Source organism: Aotus nancymaae, unplaced genomic scaffold, assembly GCF_030222135.1.
Source record: "Aotus nancymaae isolate 86718 unplaced genomic scaffold, 86718_ANA_hifiasm-v0.15.2.pri h1tg000051l, whole genome shotgun sequence".
Taxonomy (NCBI): Eukaryota; Metazoa; Chordata; class Mammalia; order Primates; family Aotidae; genus Aotus; species Aotus nancymaae.
The window spans coordinates 25,084,010-25,098,766 of record NW_026988465.1 but is presented as its reverse complement, the minus strand read 5'-3'; the positions used below and the strand labels follow the sequence as shown (position 1 = coordinate 25,098,766).

Genomic DNA, 14,757 nt, shown 5'->3' with positions numbered 1-14,757 from the left:
CTCCAGCCGGGCGCGGTGGCTCACGCTTGTAATCCCAGCACTTTCGGAGGCCGAGGCAGGTGGATCACGAGGTCAAGAGATCGAGACCATCCTGGTCAACATGGTGAAACCCTGTCTCTACTAAAAATGCAAAAAATTAGCTGGGCATGGTGGCGTGTGCCTGTAATCCCAGCTACTCAGGAGGCTGAGGCAGGAGAATTGCCTGAATCCAGGAGGCGGAGGTTGCAGTGAGCCGAGATCACGCCATTGCACTCCAGCCTGGGTAACAAGAGCGAAACTCCGTCTCAAAAAAAAAAAAAAAAAAAAAAAAAGAATAATTACAGACTCATGGATATAAACATACTTGAAGTATTTCAACTCACTGTTGTCATTATCTTTACTGGTGCTCAAATTTTCCTATCTTCAAGTGGGAAGGTCTTCCACTTGGCAACTGAATACTTCTGACTCAAGATGCTTGCTTTATGGTATGACAAGATGTTTCAGGCTCATGCCATACATTTCTTGCCTCCGATCTGGATTCAGCCCTTTCTCCCAGGAATCCTGATTTCTTTTGGGGGAATTGGAATTTCAAGATGACAAATTGGGTGCTAGCAAAGGCTCACTGCTTGGCTGATTATTGTTTCCAAGCCTTTTCAATAGAAAGATCTAGGAGATACATATCTGTGAATGCCTGTTTGTTTTTATTTCTGATTGAGAATTACAGGGTTTTTACTTCTCTTTACATTTGTATCTCCTCTTGTATTATTATCATCTCTGGTTGCAGAGCCTGTTCAGTCCTTCAATCCTTTTGTAGTCGTTTAGCTTTTGCAATGTTTTCTTGGTGTTTTTGTCTGGTTTTCTGCTGGACATTTTAACTTTTTCTTATCAGAGGGTAGAAATTTGTTACATTTTAGATATTAATCCCTGTATGTGTGTATGTGTATTTACATATAGGATACATGTATATATACATGTATATAATTTTATTTTTTTAAAAAAATTAGGTCTACTCCTGAAGATAAGATGCTGAATGGGAATCTTCCTGAATCCCAAATTATAGGCAGAGTGAACCTGCTACAAATTTTTAAGGCTCAAACTATCTGGAGAACAAGAAAAGTCCTAGTTGTGGCCATGCTACGTCCCTGAGGTACAGAAAACAGCTATGCAAGTAAAAGTGGAAAAAAATGGTCATGTGTACTCCTTTAACATGACAGCTTGCCCAGCCTATTTTCTGTCCTTTCTTATCACAAAATTCTTACTGCCTGCTCCTGGTTCACACTAGTCATTAGACATGGAATCAGGAAAACAGACTTCCAGGAAATAGTCTTTCAAATCATAAAATCTGCAGATGACACTTCAGGCACCTCTGCTACCATGATTCCCCTGGGCCTTGAGTGACTCTCAGCCATCTCTGGGGAATTTACCAACAGAAAGTGCAGCCAGAGTACCATAACAGGGAGATTCTGAAGCTTCTGATGCTGGAGCAGTTCTTGACCATCCTGCCTGAGGAGATCTAGGCCTCAATGAGACAGCATCATCCAGAAACTGGAGAAGAGGCTGTGAGCTGCTTGGCCATGTAGAACAGAAACACTGATGGATCAAGATAACAGGTGAGAAGGTAGAGGACTTGGAGGTATAAAGCCAGAAAGAGAGGCACTGACAGGTTGGTGGTAAGGAGATTATTTCTGAGAAACTTCAGTCTCTAATGAGCCAAGCTGAAGTTACCAGTTATTTGCATTTTTCTTTTCAACTTTCAAATATCACCCTTGCAGCCCTTGAATGGTCTAATGAAACACTGATTTTTCTACATCCTGAAAATCTCTTCTCTGAGGATTTAGCTCTTATTCTCATAATAATTTGTGCAGAAACCTACTGATTCAAGGTCCAGCCTATCTCCATTAAAAGAACATAATCTTGAAGGAAAATTACTTTTGAGGGCATCATTAGTCATCCAGCTGCAGACCATAAAGACCCAGGCAAATGAGTACCTTTCAAAAGACTGGTGAGAAGGAGAGTTTCTTCTGAGATGGAAGTATTGCCAACTAGAAACACAGAAGTAATCTTTGGTGCCATTTTTAATTCATTTCCCCTTTCATTAAAACTCTACTTGGCCAGGCATGGTGGCTCACACCTGTAATCCCAGCACTTTGGGAGGCCGAGGTGGGCAGATCACCTGAAGTCAGGAGTTTGAGACCAGCCTGACCAATACGATGAAACCCCATCTCTACTAAAAATACAAAAATTAGTCAAGCATCGTGGCATGTGTCTGTAATCCCACAGGAGAATTGCTTAAACTGGAGAGGCGGAGCTTGCAGTGAGTCGAGATTGCACCATTGCACTCCAGCATGGGCAACAAAAGCAAAACTGTTTTTTAAAAAAGCCTCTACTTTATCCATCTTGTCATACCCAGCTGACACATACACCATATCTATTAGTTAAATGAATGAATGAAGGTAGTGAGCAGAACCCATTCCTTCTGGAGACAGAGCACGTTTGGCCTCTGTGTGTTTGGTCTGTGTCTCAGCACAGACATGAGAGAACTGACTACAGCCTTTACCATAAGGGTGTGAATGTGACGTTCTGAGAATGTGTGATCAGTGCTTCAGACACCTTCACGTTAGCATGCAAATGTGTACACACTATTATGTAGCCACTATGCACAATTCTCAAGACTTAACCATGGCTCTAGGACCACGTGAAGAACCCTGTGTACTGCCCCTCACAGTTGGATGGCTGCCAGGTGAAATCTAGCCTTTCTTGGGTTAGTCTCTCTCTGTGTGCTATAGGTGCCTCCCTAAAAGGAAAGAGCAAGATACAGAAAACATAAGCATCAAAGAAAGAAAAGAACATTTAAAGATTTCCTGGTGGGTGTTTATTCCTATGCAGTGGGGAGAAAATAACTAGGTCCTACTCTGTAGATTTTCCTTTTTTAATTACAACTTCACCTTTCACATTTGCCTTATTTTGTTATATTCCTTCTCCTAGCTATAATCTTTCACTTAATCCCAGTCCTCTGGCCCTAGAATAAAAATGTGAGCTGCCTAGTATCTCACCTTTAGCTCTTACGCCTGAGATGACAAATCCCAGGTCTCACCTGGATATCCTTACCTCCCCACCAAACTTGGTTTAGTTTCAGATTTGCGGATCTGCACCTCAAAACCCAAATTCTCATAAATACTAGCTTTTCTGCCTGCTTCTCTGTTCATGCTTTTCCTTTACCCCAGGTAAGACTATATGAACTATAGTATTTCCCTTTCAATCAACCAGTTCCGCTCCCCAACTCTTGGACTTCCTTAAGTCCAGGATGTGAAGAAAAATAACTATCAGCAAACTATATCCATATTTTTAAAAATTCCTTTTTGTCCATGACATAGGTTTAACATGTATTTGCTTGAGACAACATGTGGTTTTCTGGTTTCAGTTTGTTGATGATTTGTCCTAGTATCTGTGCTGAAGGGAATTACTTAATGTGCCTCATTTAGTCATGGATATCTTGATAACATTCAGCAGTCAACATGACAGTTGGGAATAGTAATTTCTAAATCTTAGAATTTAGATTTTATATATACATGTCATCGTTCAGGGATTGAAAAGTCCGTTTTGTTAACTCTGCAGCCTTAAGCAAAGAATGAAAGTAAGGAGTCCAGAGAGTCAGGATCCAGAGTGGCTCCTCATGATTCAGTGTTCAACTTCCACAGAATATTTTCTGTCCTTTCTTTTTTCTTTTCTTTTTTGTTTTTTGAGGCAGGTTCTTGCTCTGTCCCCTTCCTTCAGTTTATGGCAGTGATCCCTTACATGCATTTACCAACCAGCTTATTATACTTTTATTTCACTTGATTTATCCTGTTCTCCCCCAGGATGGGGGACGGTTGACAAATTTCTTTTGTATTTTCAGATCAGAATCTAAGGTTGAAGATACGGAGACTAAGAACAACAACAAAAAAAAACGAATTAGCCTTAAAGCAAGAAACACCTGAATAAGTAAAACCTCCCCAAAGCAATCCTATGCAGACCTCGAATAAAAGTTTTTCAGTCCTAAATGAGACAGAAGCAGTGAATGGGCAAGCCCACAAGGGAAAAAACGTTCACGTGACCTCCAGATCCACCCCAGGATGCATTTCCTCGTCAGAGAAAGACCGTACGGGTGCGCCAAGCGGAAGTTGGCGTGGGAGCAGCGCTCCAAGCAGACCCAGACCTGCGTGTACCCAGGAGATCCGGCCACGCCCCCAGCAAGCATTTAGACAGCGCCGCCTAGGGACGGTTACCGTCGAGTGCCGCGTGCCGCGGCTTCTTCAGTGCGCATCTTGTACTTCACGCAGGCCCTTCCCGAGCAAAGACTAGGACAAGCCTTCCTAAGGAGCTCTACCCACCGCCAGCACCTGCAGGTACACACCCCACGCGAGAGGCCTGATGACTGCAGCGACTGCCGCGAGACTTTCAGCCAGAGTTCCTGCCATATCCAGCACCAGCGGGTCCACAAGGGCGAGAGGCCCTATCACTGTGTATGCAGCAGACCTTTGGGCAGACCTCAACACTTCTTGGGCTTAATAACCCTCTTTAAAAAAAAAAAAAAAGCCAAGAAAATATGCTAATTTGGTAGTGTGATTGAAAGAAAACCTTGGGGTAGAACTTGAATTGGTTTGGATTAATCAATGTATGAATCATTAAAAGAAAAAATGAAGAGTTTAATTCTTATACCAGAAGTGGATCTCTTACAGCATAAACAATTATATCTTTGACCAGAACCCATACTTTACTGACAGCGGTAGTGACCTATTTCCCAGAGTGTGTCAGGCTGGAGCAGGAGCATGAAAAATAAAACACAGCTGGAGCTTACATTGACTCATCATCCCTACCTTGGAAGAGAAATATATATACACACACACATACACACAGCAGAACCACAGATATAGTCAATCTGAATACCTTGGTAAATTTGTCCTGGAGAGAAATTTTATCAGACAGTTGAATTTGGCACTATCTTCCTTCTTCATTCTGACTTCCAACATCAGAAACTCCATGTGGGCAAGAAGTCCCACTTTCATTTGAGTTTTGCTCTGAATGACAGGGGAGTGAGACTTCAGTAAAGAATGAACTTTATGGGACAAGACAGGAAACTGGTGGACAGGAGGCAGGACTAAATTGCAGCTCCCACTCAGATGGACAGAGCAGTGTGTGGAGACTCACATCATGAACTTCTGCTCCAAGAACTACCATAGGAACATACCAGGAAAGCCAAGAGGACCCACAGACCCTTTGAAGGAAGCAGATTGCTCCTGCAGGCCCCAGGAGACAGCTGAAAAACTGTGGGTGCCTGAAGTGTGAAAGAGATCATCTGCCTTGAACACACACCCTCACTAGGAAACCTGAAGGTCCAGATCATGAGACAAGGATTTGACTTTACATGCTGAAATAAAATTAGCTGAGTGAAACACAGGGGTAGAAGCAGCAGCAGGAAGAGCCCTATGTTCTCTTGGTCCCCGGGGAAGCCATTTCTGACTTGGTCTCACAGAGGTCTTTGGGGAGGGCTGCCAGAGAAACTGAGAAAAGAAGAAAACTTCCAGCTGAACTTTGTAACAATTTTGACCAAATTCAGAATTTTCTGTACAGAACTCTTGGGAGGGAGTGAATCAGGAGTGCAGACACAGCACAGAAGCCACAGCAGGTAGGGAGGCACAAAATGTGAAAATACTGCTTGCTTTCTCAGCCAGGATACAGGTAGCCTTGGGCAAGTTCTCAGTCCTGCTCACTTGCTGCCTGGAAATAAACTCAGTGCAGCTGAGGGGTGAGGGGGGTACACTGGGGGTGAGACTGGCCTTTTGGGCTGTGTGGGAACTGGGTGAAGCCTGTAACTGCTGGCTTTCCCCAACTTCCCTGGAGACCTGCATGACTCAGCAGAGGCAGCCATAATCCCCCGGGAACATAAAACTCCACTGGTCCAGGAACCATACCCCCATTTCTCAGCAGCCACAGCAAGCCCTGCCCAGGTCTGAGCTCAGATATGCCTAACCCTGCCCCTACCTGGTGGTCTTTACCCACCATGCTAGCTGAAGACAAACAACATAATCTCTTGGGAGATCTAGGCCCCACCTACTGTCTTATCCTCCCTATACTACTATAGCTGATGCTGTCTTAAAAGCACCACCTCCTGGCAGGAGGCCAACCAACACAAAACTAGTGCAATAAACAAAACTACAACTAAGGACCCTCACCGAACCCACTTTACTCCCCTGCTACCTCCACAAGAGCAGGTGCTGGTATCCAGGGCTGAGAGACCTGAAGACGGTTCACATCACAGGACTCTATGCAGACACTCCCAGTACCAGCCGAGAGCCAGGTAGCTCCACTGGGTGGCAAGATCCAGAAGAGAAGACAATCACCGCAGTTCAGCTCTCAGGAAGCCACATCCCTAGGGGAAGAGAAAGAGCACTACATCAAGGGAATACCCCGTGGGACAAAAGAATCTAAACATCAGCCCTGAGCCTCATATCTTCTCTCTGACATAGTCTACCCAAATGATCAGGAACCAGGAAAATAATTCTGGTAATATAACAAAACGTTCTTTAATGCGCGCCCCCCACCCCCCTCAAATTATACTAGCTCACCAGCAATGTATCCAAACCAAGAAGAAATACCTGAATTGCCAGAGACAGAATTCAGGTTGATTATTAAACTAATCGAGGAGGCACCAGAGAAAGGTGAAGTCCAACTTACTGAAGTAAAAAAATGATAAAAGATGTGAAGGGAAAAATCTTCAGTGAAATAGATAGCATAAATAAAAATCACAGCTTCTGGAAATTAAGGACACTCTTAGAGAAATGTACAATACACTGGAAAATCTTAGCAACAGAATTGAACAAACAGAATAAAGAACTTCAGAGACTGAAGACAAGGTTTTTGAATTAACCCAATCCAAAAAGGACAAAGAAAAACAAATTTAAAAAATGAAGAAAGCCTCCAAGAAGTTTGGGATTATGTTAAACAACCAAATGTAAGAATAATTGGTGTTCTTAAGGAAGAAGAGAAATCTAAAAATCTGAAAAATATATTTGAGGGTATAATCAAGGACAAATTCCCCGGCTTTGCTAGAAATCTAGACATCCAAATACAAGAAGCTCAAAGAACACCTGGGAAATTTATTTTTAAAAAAATCATCATCTAGGCATACAGTCCTCGGGTTATCTAAAGTCAAGACAAAGAAAAGAATCTTAAGAGCTGTGAGGCAAAAGCACCAGGTAACCTATAAAGGAAAACTTACCAGATTAATGGCAGATTTCACAGCAGAAACCCTACAAGCTAGAAGGGATTGGGGTCGTATGTTCAGCCTCCTTAAACAAAACAATTATTAGCCAAGAATTTTGTATCCAGCAAAAATAAGCTTCATAAATGAAGGAAAGATAGTCTTTTTCAGACAAACAAATGCTGAGAGAATTTGCCACCACCAAGCTAACGCTGTAAGAATTGCTAAAAGGAGATCTAAATCTTGAAACAAATCCTCAAACTACACCAAAATAGAACCTCCTTAAAGCATAAATCTCACAGGACCAACAAAACAAAAACACAATAAATAAAAAACAAAACAAGGTATTTAGGCAATAAATACCATGATGAATAGAATAGTCCCTCACATCTCAATACTAGTGTTGAATGTAAATGGCCAAAATGCTCCATTTAAAAGATACAGAATGGCAGAATGGATAAGAATTCACCAAACAAGTATCTACTGTCTTCAGGTGACTCACCTGACACATAAGGACTCACATAAACTTAAGGTAAAGGGTTGGAAAAAGATATTCCATGCAAATGGACACCAAAAGTGAGCAGGAGTAGCTATCCCTATATCAGACAAAACAAACTTTAAAGCAACAGTAGTTTAAAAGAAAAAAAAAAAAAGAGGGACATTATATAATGATAAAAGGAGTTGTCCAACAGGAAAATATCGCAATCCGAAATATATATGCACCTAACACTGGAGCTCCCAAATTTATAAAACAATTACTCTTAGACCTAAGAAATGAGATAGACAGCAACACAATAATAGCAGGGGACTTCAATACTCCATTGACAGCACTAGACAGGTCAAGACAGACAGTCAATAAAGAAATGATGGATTTAAACTATACCCTAGAACAAATGAACTTAACAGATATTTATAGAACATTCTTCCCAACAACTGCATAATATATATTCTATTCATCAGCACATGGAACATTCTCTAAGACAGACCATATGATAGGCCATAAAACAAGTCTCAATAAATTTAAGAAAATTGAAATTATATCAAGTACTCTCTCAGACCAGAGTGGAATAAAATTGGAAATCAAAAGGAACCCTCAAAACCATGCAAATACATGGAAATTAAATAACCTGCTCCTGAATGATTGTTGGGTCAATAATGAAATCAAGATGAAAATTTAAAAATTCTTTGAACTAAATGACAATAGTGACACAACCTATCAAAACCTCAGGGATACAGCAAAGGCTGTCCTAAGAGGAAAGTTCATAGCCTTAAATGCTTATGTCAAAAAGTCTGAAAGAGCACAAATAGACAATCTAAGGTAACACCTCAAAGAACTAGAGAAATAAGAACAAACCAAACCCAAATGCAGCAGAAGAAAAGAAATAACAAAGATCCAAGCAGAACTAAGTGAAATTGAAACAACAACAAAAAACAATACAAAAGATAAATGAAACAAAAAGCTGGTTCTTTGAAAAGATAAAGTTGATAAACCATTAGCAAGATTAACCAAGAAGAGAAGAGAGAGGATCCAAATAAGCTCAATTAGAAACCAAACAGGAGATATAACTGATAACGCAGAAGCACAAAAGATCATTCAAGGTTTCTATGAATACCTTTATGTATATCAACTAGAAAATCTAGAGGAGATAGATAAATTCCCAGAAATATACAACCCTCCTAGATTAAACAAGGAAGAAACAGAAACTCTGAACAGACCAATGACAAGCAGCAAGATCAAAATGGTAATTTTAAAATTGCCAACAATAACAAAAAAAGTCCAGGACCAGAAGGATTCACAGCTGAATTCTATCAGACATTCAAAAAATTGGTACCAAGCCCATTAACACTATTCCACAAGACAGAGAAAAAGAGAATTCTCCCTAAAACATTATATGAAGCCAATATCACCTGAATACCCAAACTAGGAAAAGACATAAAAAAAGGAAACTATAGACCCTGATGGATACGGATGTAAAAATCCTCAATAAAATACTAGCTAAGCAAATCCAACAGTATATCAAAAAGATAATCCACCATGATCAAGTGGGTTTCATACCAGGGATGCAGAGATGTTTTAACATATGTAAGTCAATAATGTAATACACCATCAATGGTATTAAAAACAAAAATCACATGATCATCTCAACAGACACAGAAAAAGGATTTGACAAAATCCAGCATCTCTTTATGGTTAAAACCCTCAGCAAAATCAGGATAGAAGGGACATACCTTAATGTAATAAAAGCCATCTATGACAAACCCACAGCCAACATAATACTGAATGGGGAAAAGTTGGAAGTATTCCCCCTGAGAATTTGAACAAGACAAGGATGCCCACACACACCACTTCTATTCAATATAGTACTGGAAGTCCTAGCCAGAGCAATTGGACAAGATAAAGAAATAAAGGGCATCCAAATTGATAAAGAGGAAGTTACACTGTTGCTGTTTGCTGATAATATGATCATATGCCTAGAAAACCCAAAAGCCTCCTCCAAAAAGCTCCTAGAACTAATAAATAAATCTGGCAAAGTTTCAGGATAAAAAATTAATGTACACAAATTAGTAGCTCTGCTATACACCAACAGCCACCAAGCTGAGAGTCAAATCAAGAACTCAGCCCCTTCTACAATAGCTGAAAATAAAATAAAATACTTATGAATATATCTAACCAAGGAGGTGAAAGACCGTTACAAGAAAAACTACAAAACACTGATGAAAGAAATCATAGACAACACCAACAAATGGAAAGACATCCCATGCTCATGGATGGGTAGAATCAATATTGTGAAAATGACCATACTGCCAAAAGCAATATAGAAATTCAACACAATTCTCATGCACATATCACCATCATTCTTCACAGAACTAGAAAAAAATCCTAAAATTTGTATGAAACCAAAAAAGAGCTCATGTAGCCAATGCAAGAATAAGCAGAAAGAACAAATCTGGAGGCATCACATTACCTGACTTCAAACTCTAAGGCCATAGTCACAAAAACAGCATGGTACTGTATAAAAATACGCACATAAACGAATGGAACAAAATAGAGAATCCAGAAATAAAGCCAAATACAGCCAACTGATCTACAACAAAGCAAACAAAAACATTAAGTGGGGAAAGAACACCTTATACAAAAAACAGTTCTGGGATAATTGGCAAGCCACATGTAGATGAATGAAACTGGATCCTCATCTCTAACCTTATACAAAAATCAATTCAAGACGGATCAAGGGATTAAACTTTAGATCTGAAAGCATAAAAGCTCTAGAAGATAACATAAAAAAAAAAACCCTTCCAGACATTGGCTTAGGCAAAGAATTCATGACCAAGAATTCCAAAGCAAATGCAACAAAAACAAAGATAAATAGATGGGACTTAAAACAAAATGCTTCTGGCACAGCAAAAGAAACAATCAGCAGAGTAAACAGACAACCCAAAGTGTGGGAGAAAATCTTTACAATCTATACATCTGACAAAGGAGTAACATCCAGAATCTACAAGAAACTAAATCAGCAAGAAAAAACATACCGTCAAAAAGTGGACAATAGACAATTCTCAAAAGATATACAAATGGCCAACAAACACATTTTTAATGCTCAACATTACTCATTATCAGGGAAATGCAAATCAAAACCACAATGTAAGAACTTACTCCTGCAAAAATGGCCATAATTACACAATAACAGATGTTGGCTTGGATGTGGCTGAAAAGGGAACACCTTTACACTGCTAGTTGGAATGTACACTAGTACAACCACTATGGAAAACAGTGTGGAGATTCCTTTAAGAACTAAAAGTAGAACTACAATTTCATCCAGCAATCCCAATACTGGGTATGTACCCAGAAGAAAATAAATCATTATATGAAAAAGATGTTTACACACATATGTCTACAGCAGTATAATTCATAATTGCAAAAATATGAAACCAGCCCAAATTCCCATCAATCAACAAGTAGATAAAGAAATTGTGGTATATATGCACCACGAAATACTACTCAGCCATTAAAAATGAACAAAATAACGGCATTCACAGTAACCTGGATGGAATTGGAGACCATTATCCTAAGTGAAGTATTTCAGGAATGGAAAACCAAACTTGTGTTCTCACTTGTAAGTGGGAGCTAAGCTATGAGGATGCAAGGGCATAGGAATGATACAATGGACTTGGGGGACTTGGGAGAAAAGATGGGAGCAGGGGTGAGGGACAAAAGACTACACATTGGGTACAGTGTTCACTGCTCAGGTGATGAGTGCACCAAAATCTCGGAAATTACCACCAAAGAACTTATTCATGTTAACCAAACACCATCTTTTCTCCAAAAACCTATTGAAATAAATAAAATTTAGAAAGAATGAATTTTATAGTATAAAATAAGGAAAAAGTTCAGTCTAAGCCTAGGGGTTAAGTCAGAATGTTTAGGCACAAATGCAAATCAGACTGATGTTTATTTGGTATCTAGTTATTAATAATCAGACAATCCCTAATTAGATACCTCAGTGTGAGGACTACAGGATAACTTAATCATGATGTTTGTCCTGCCTTAAAAAGTCACCGTCCTGTGACTCATTTGGAAACAGTTCCTTGAAGCCAGCCAGATTAGTAAAGGATGTTGGGGCCTCTCCTAATGTATACATTTACCTAATCATGTTTAAAGTCACCATTTGTCTTCATTATCTCTCACTCCAAATTATTCTGTATTTTTTTCCAAGGTTACTCTCATATTCCACTGTTCTACAGTACACTTTGAAGATAAAGCTATGTATTTGGATAGCTAAAATTTCCCATCAAGCTGCAGTGTATTCTAAGTATCTTGAGTAATAAAGCAAATTTCAGGTCCTGCTTTGGTTGCAAGGAGGGTTGCAAAAGAGATTCCCTATAAGTTTGTTGTCTAGTAAAGGATACACCCTGAATAAAAGTAACTACCATGTAAGGCAGCAGTATTTAAGGAGTACCATGAACACAGTGTGCACAGAAGTACCACAGATGTTTAGTGCAATAGTGTGGTAGGGTAGACAGTCATTCTCTTGGTACAGATCTCCAGGAACCTTTGTAATGTCTTTTCCTAAGCCCTTCACAATGACAAAGGTGTTGACCTCTCCTGCAGTGTGACCTTTTTTGGGTTTTATAGAGAGAGGTACAAAAAGAATAAAAACTCAAAGGAAAAACCATAAAACAAATTGGTTCAATATTGGCTGCCAGGATTACACCACTTACTAGCTATATGACTTTAAAAATGCTACTTAACCTACTGGCTAGCCATATGCAGAAAGCAGAAACTCGACCCCTTCCTGACACCTTACACTAAAATTGACTCCAGATGGATTAAAGACTTAAACATAAGACCTAACACCATAAAAACACTAGAAGGAAACCTAGGCAAAACCATTCAGGACATAGGCGTAGGCAAGGACTTTATGACCAAAACACCAAAAGCATTGGCAACAAAAGCCAAAATAGACAAATGGGACCTAATCAAACTCCACAGCTTCTGCACGGCAAAAGAAACAGTCAATAGAGTGAATCGGCAAACAACAGAATGGGAAAAACTTTTTGCAGCCTACCCGTCTGACAAAGGGCTGATATCCAGAATTTACAATGAGCTAAAAAAGATTAACAAGAAAAAAACAAACAAGCCCATTCAAAAATGGGTGAAGGATATGAACAGATGCTTTACAAAAGAAGACATACATGAGGCCAACAAACATATGAAAAAATGCTCATCATCACTGGTCATTAGAGAAATGCAAATCAAAACTACATTGAGATACCATCTCACGCCAGTTAGAATGGCGATCATTAAAAAATCTGGAGAAAACAAATGCTGGAGAGGATGTGGAGAAATAGGAACACTCTTACACTGTTGGTGGGAGTGTAAATTAGTTCAACCACTGTGGAAAACAGTGTGGCGATTCCTCAAGGACCTAGAAATAGAAATTCCATTTGACCCAGCAATCCCATTACTGGGTATATATCCAAAGGATTATAAATCGTTCTACTATAAGGACACATGCACACGAATGTTCATTGCAGCACAATTTACAATAGCAAAGACCTGGAACCAACCCAAATGCCCATCGATAATAGACTGGACAGGAAAAATGTGGCACATATACACCATGGAATATTATGCAGCCATTAAAAACGAGGAGTTCACGTCCTTTGTAGGGACATGGATGAACCTGGAAACCATCATTCTCAGCAAACTGACACAAGAACACAAAATCAAACACCACATGTTCTCACTCATAGGCGGGTGTTGAACAAGGAGAACACATGGACACAGGGAGGGGAGCACTATACACGGGGATCTGTTGGGGGGGGACAGCGGGGGAGTGGGGAGTTGGGGAGGGATAGCATGGGGAGAAATGCCAGATATAGGTGAAGGGGAGGGAGGCAGCAAATCACACTGCCACGTATGCACCTATGCAACAACCTTGCATGTTTTTCACATGTACCCCAAAACCTAAAATGCAATAAAAAAATAAATAAATAAATACAAAAAAAAAAAATGCTACTTAACCTATTTTCTCATGTATTATCAATAACATGAGAATTATTAATATTAATACTTAATATTTATTAATACATGAGAATATTAATCTTTATTAATATTAATACTTATGTATTTTGTGTTAATATCAATACATGAGAATATCTTGTATTAAGTTTAATATTAATATTCTCATTTATTAATATTTTAATACATATTAATAGCTTAATATTTATAAAACTCTTAGAACAGTCATATGGAGCAAATGCTACAAGTTTTTGTTCAATTTGTATGTAGGTGTGAATTAAGAGTCATCCAAAGTTTTTCTCCTGTATCCAACTTCATCTAACCTAGAAGACCTGATATGGATCAGTGATTATTACCTATAATTATGTTCAGCTAGGAATAACAATACCCCCACCCCCAGTAACAATGAATTCACCAAGATAGAAGTTTTGCCCTCACATGCAAATCTCAGCGATAGGCAATTTTCAAGACTATTCCACAGTCTTCAGAGAACCAGGTTCCTTCCAGCTTACTTCACTTCCTGGTCAGGTGCTGGTGTGTACAGCATGGGCCAATTCTGCTCCAGTCTTAGGGTGTTACTTCCCTTGGGCTCCACATTTACTTCTCAACTGTAGAGTGGTATATTCAACGCCATGGGGAGTGTGGGTTAGGCTCAGAGAGTTAATCTGCCCAAGGTTACATGGCTGAAATTCAAAGACTTTCTGAGGCCAACACCACATACAGTCCACTATTTAGGCTTTTTCATAACATACTGTCTCTACTTCTGCATAGCTGATACTCAGAGTTGCTCTTCAGAACTTTCACAGTTATCGTTTGGAGACTGGCTCAGGGAGGGGGAGGGTCAAGGAAGGCTCTGGTGGGCAGTCAGGCAACATCACAGAACTGTGGTCTGAATGATGGCAAAGAGGTGGAACGGTGTGAATAGATTCAAGAGATATTAGAGGTGGGTGGTAGGCGAGGGTCATTTAGGTGTCTTCTCTGATACCTGGGTGGTCAGTGATATTATTTGCGTAAT

At 39.7% G+C, this 14,757-nt stretch overlaps 1 protein-coding gene and 1 long non-coding RNA gene across 2 annotated transcripts in view; one reads left to right on the top strand and one right to left on the bottom strand.

Annotated features, from left to right (window-relative positions):
* The window catches only part of LOC105726393 (zinc finger protein with KRAB and SCAN domains 3), a 49,823-nt gene extending 35,112 nt beyond the window's left edge, over positions 1-14,711 (bottom strand). The window contains exons 1-2 of the mRNA XM_064363116.1: positions 14,181-14,711; positions 6,217-6,388 (exon numbers count right to left, since the gene is read on the bottom strand). The gene's annotated coding sequence lies outside the window, so the exon portion shown is untranslated. The remainder of the gene's footprint in view (positions 1-6,216; positions 6,389-14,180) is intronic.
* LOC135269266 (uncharacterized) lies at positions 662-10,747 on the top strand. The gene is made up of 2 exons (XR_010337592.1): positions 662-1,589; positions 3,875-10,747. It is a non-coding gene; the product is annotated as an uncharacterized LOC135269266 (long non-coding RNA).
* Positions 14,712-14,757: the final 46 nt, after the last annotated feature.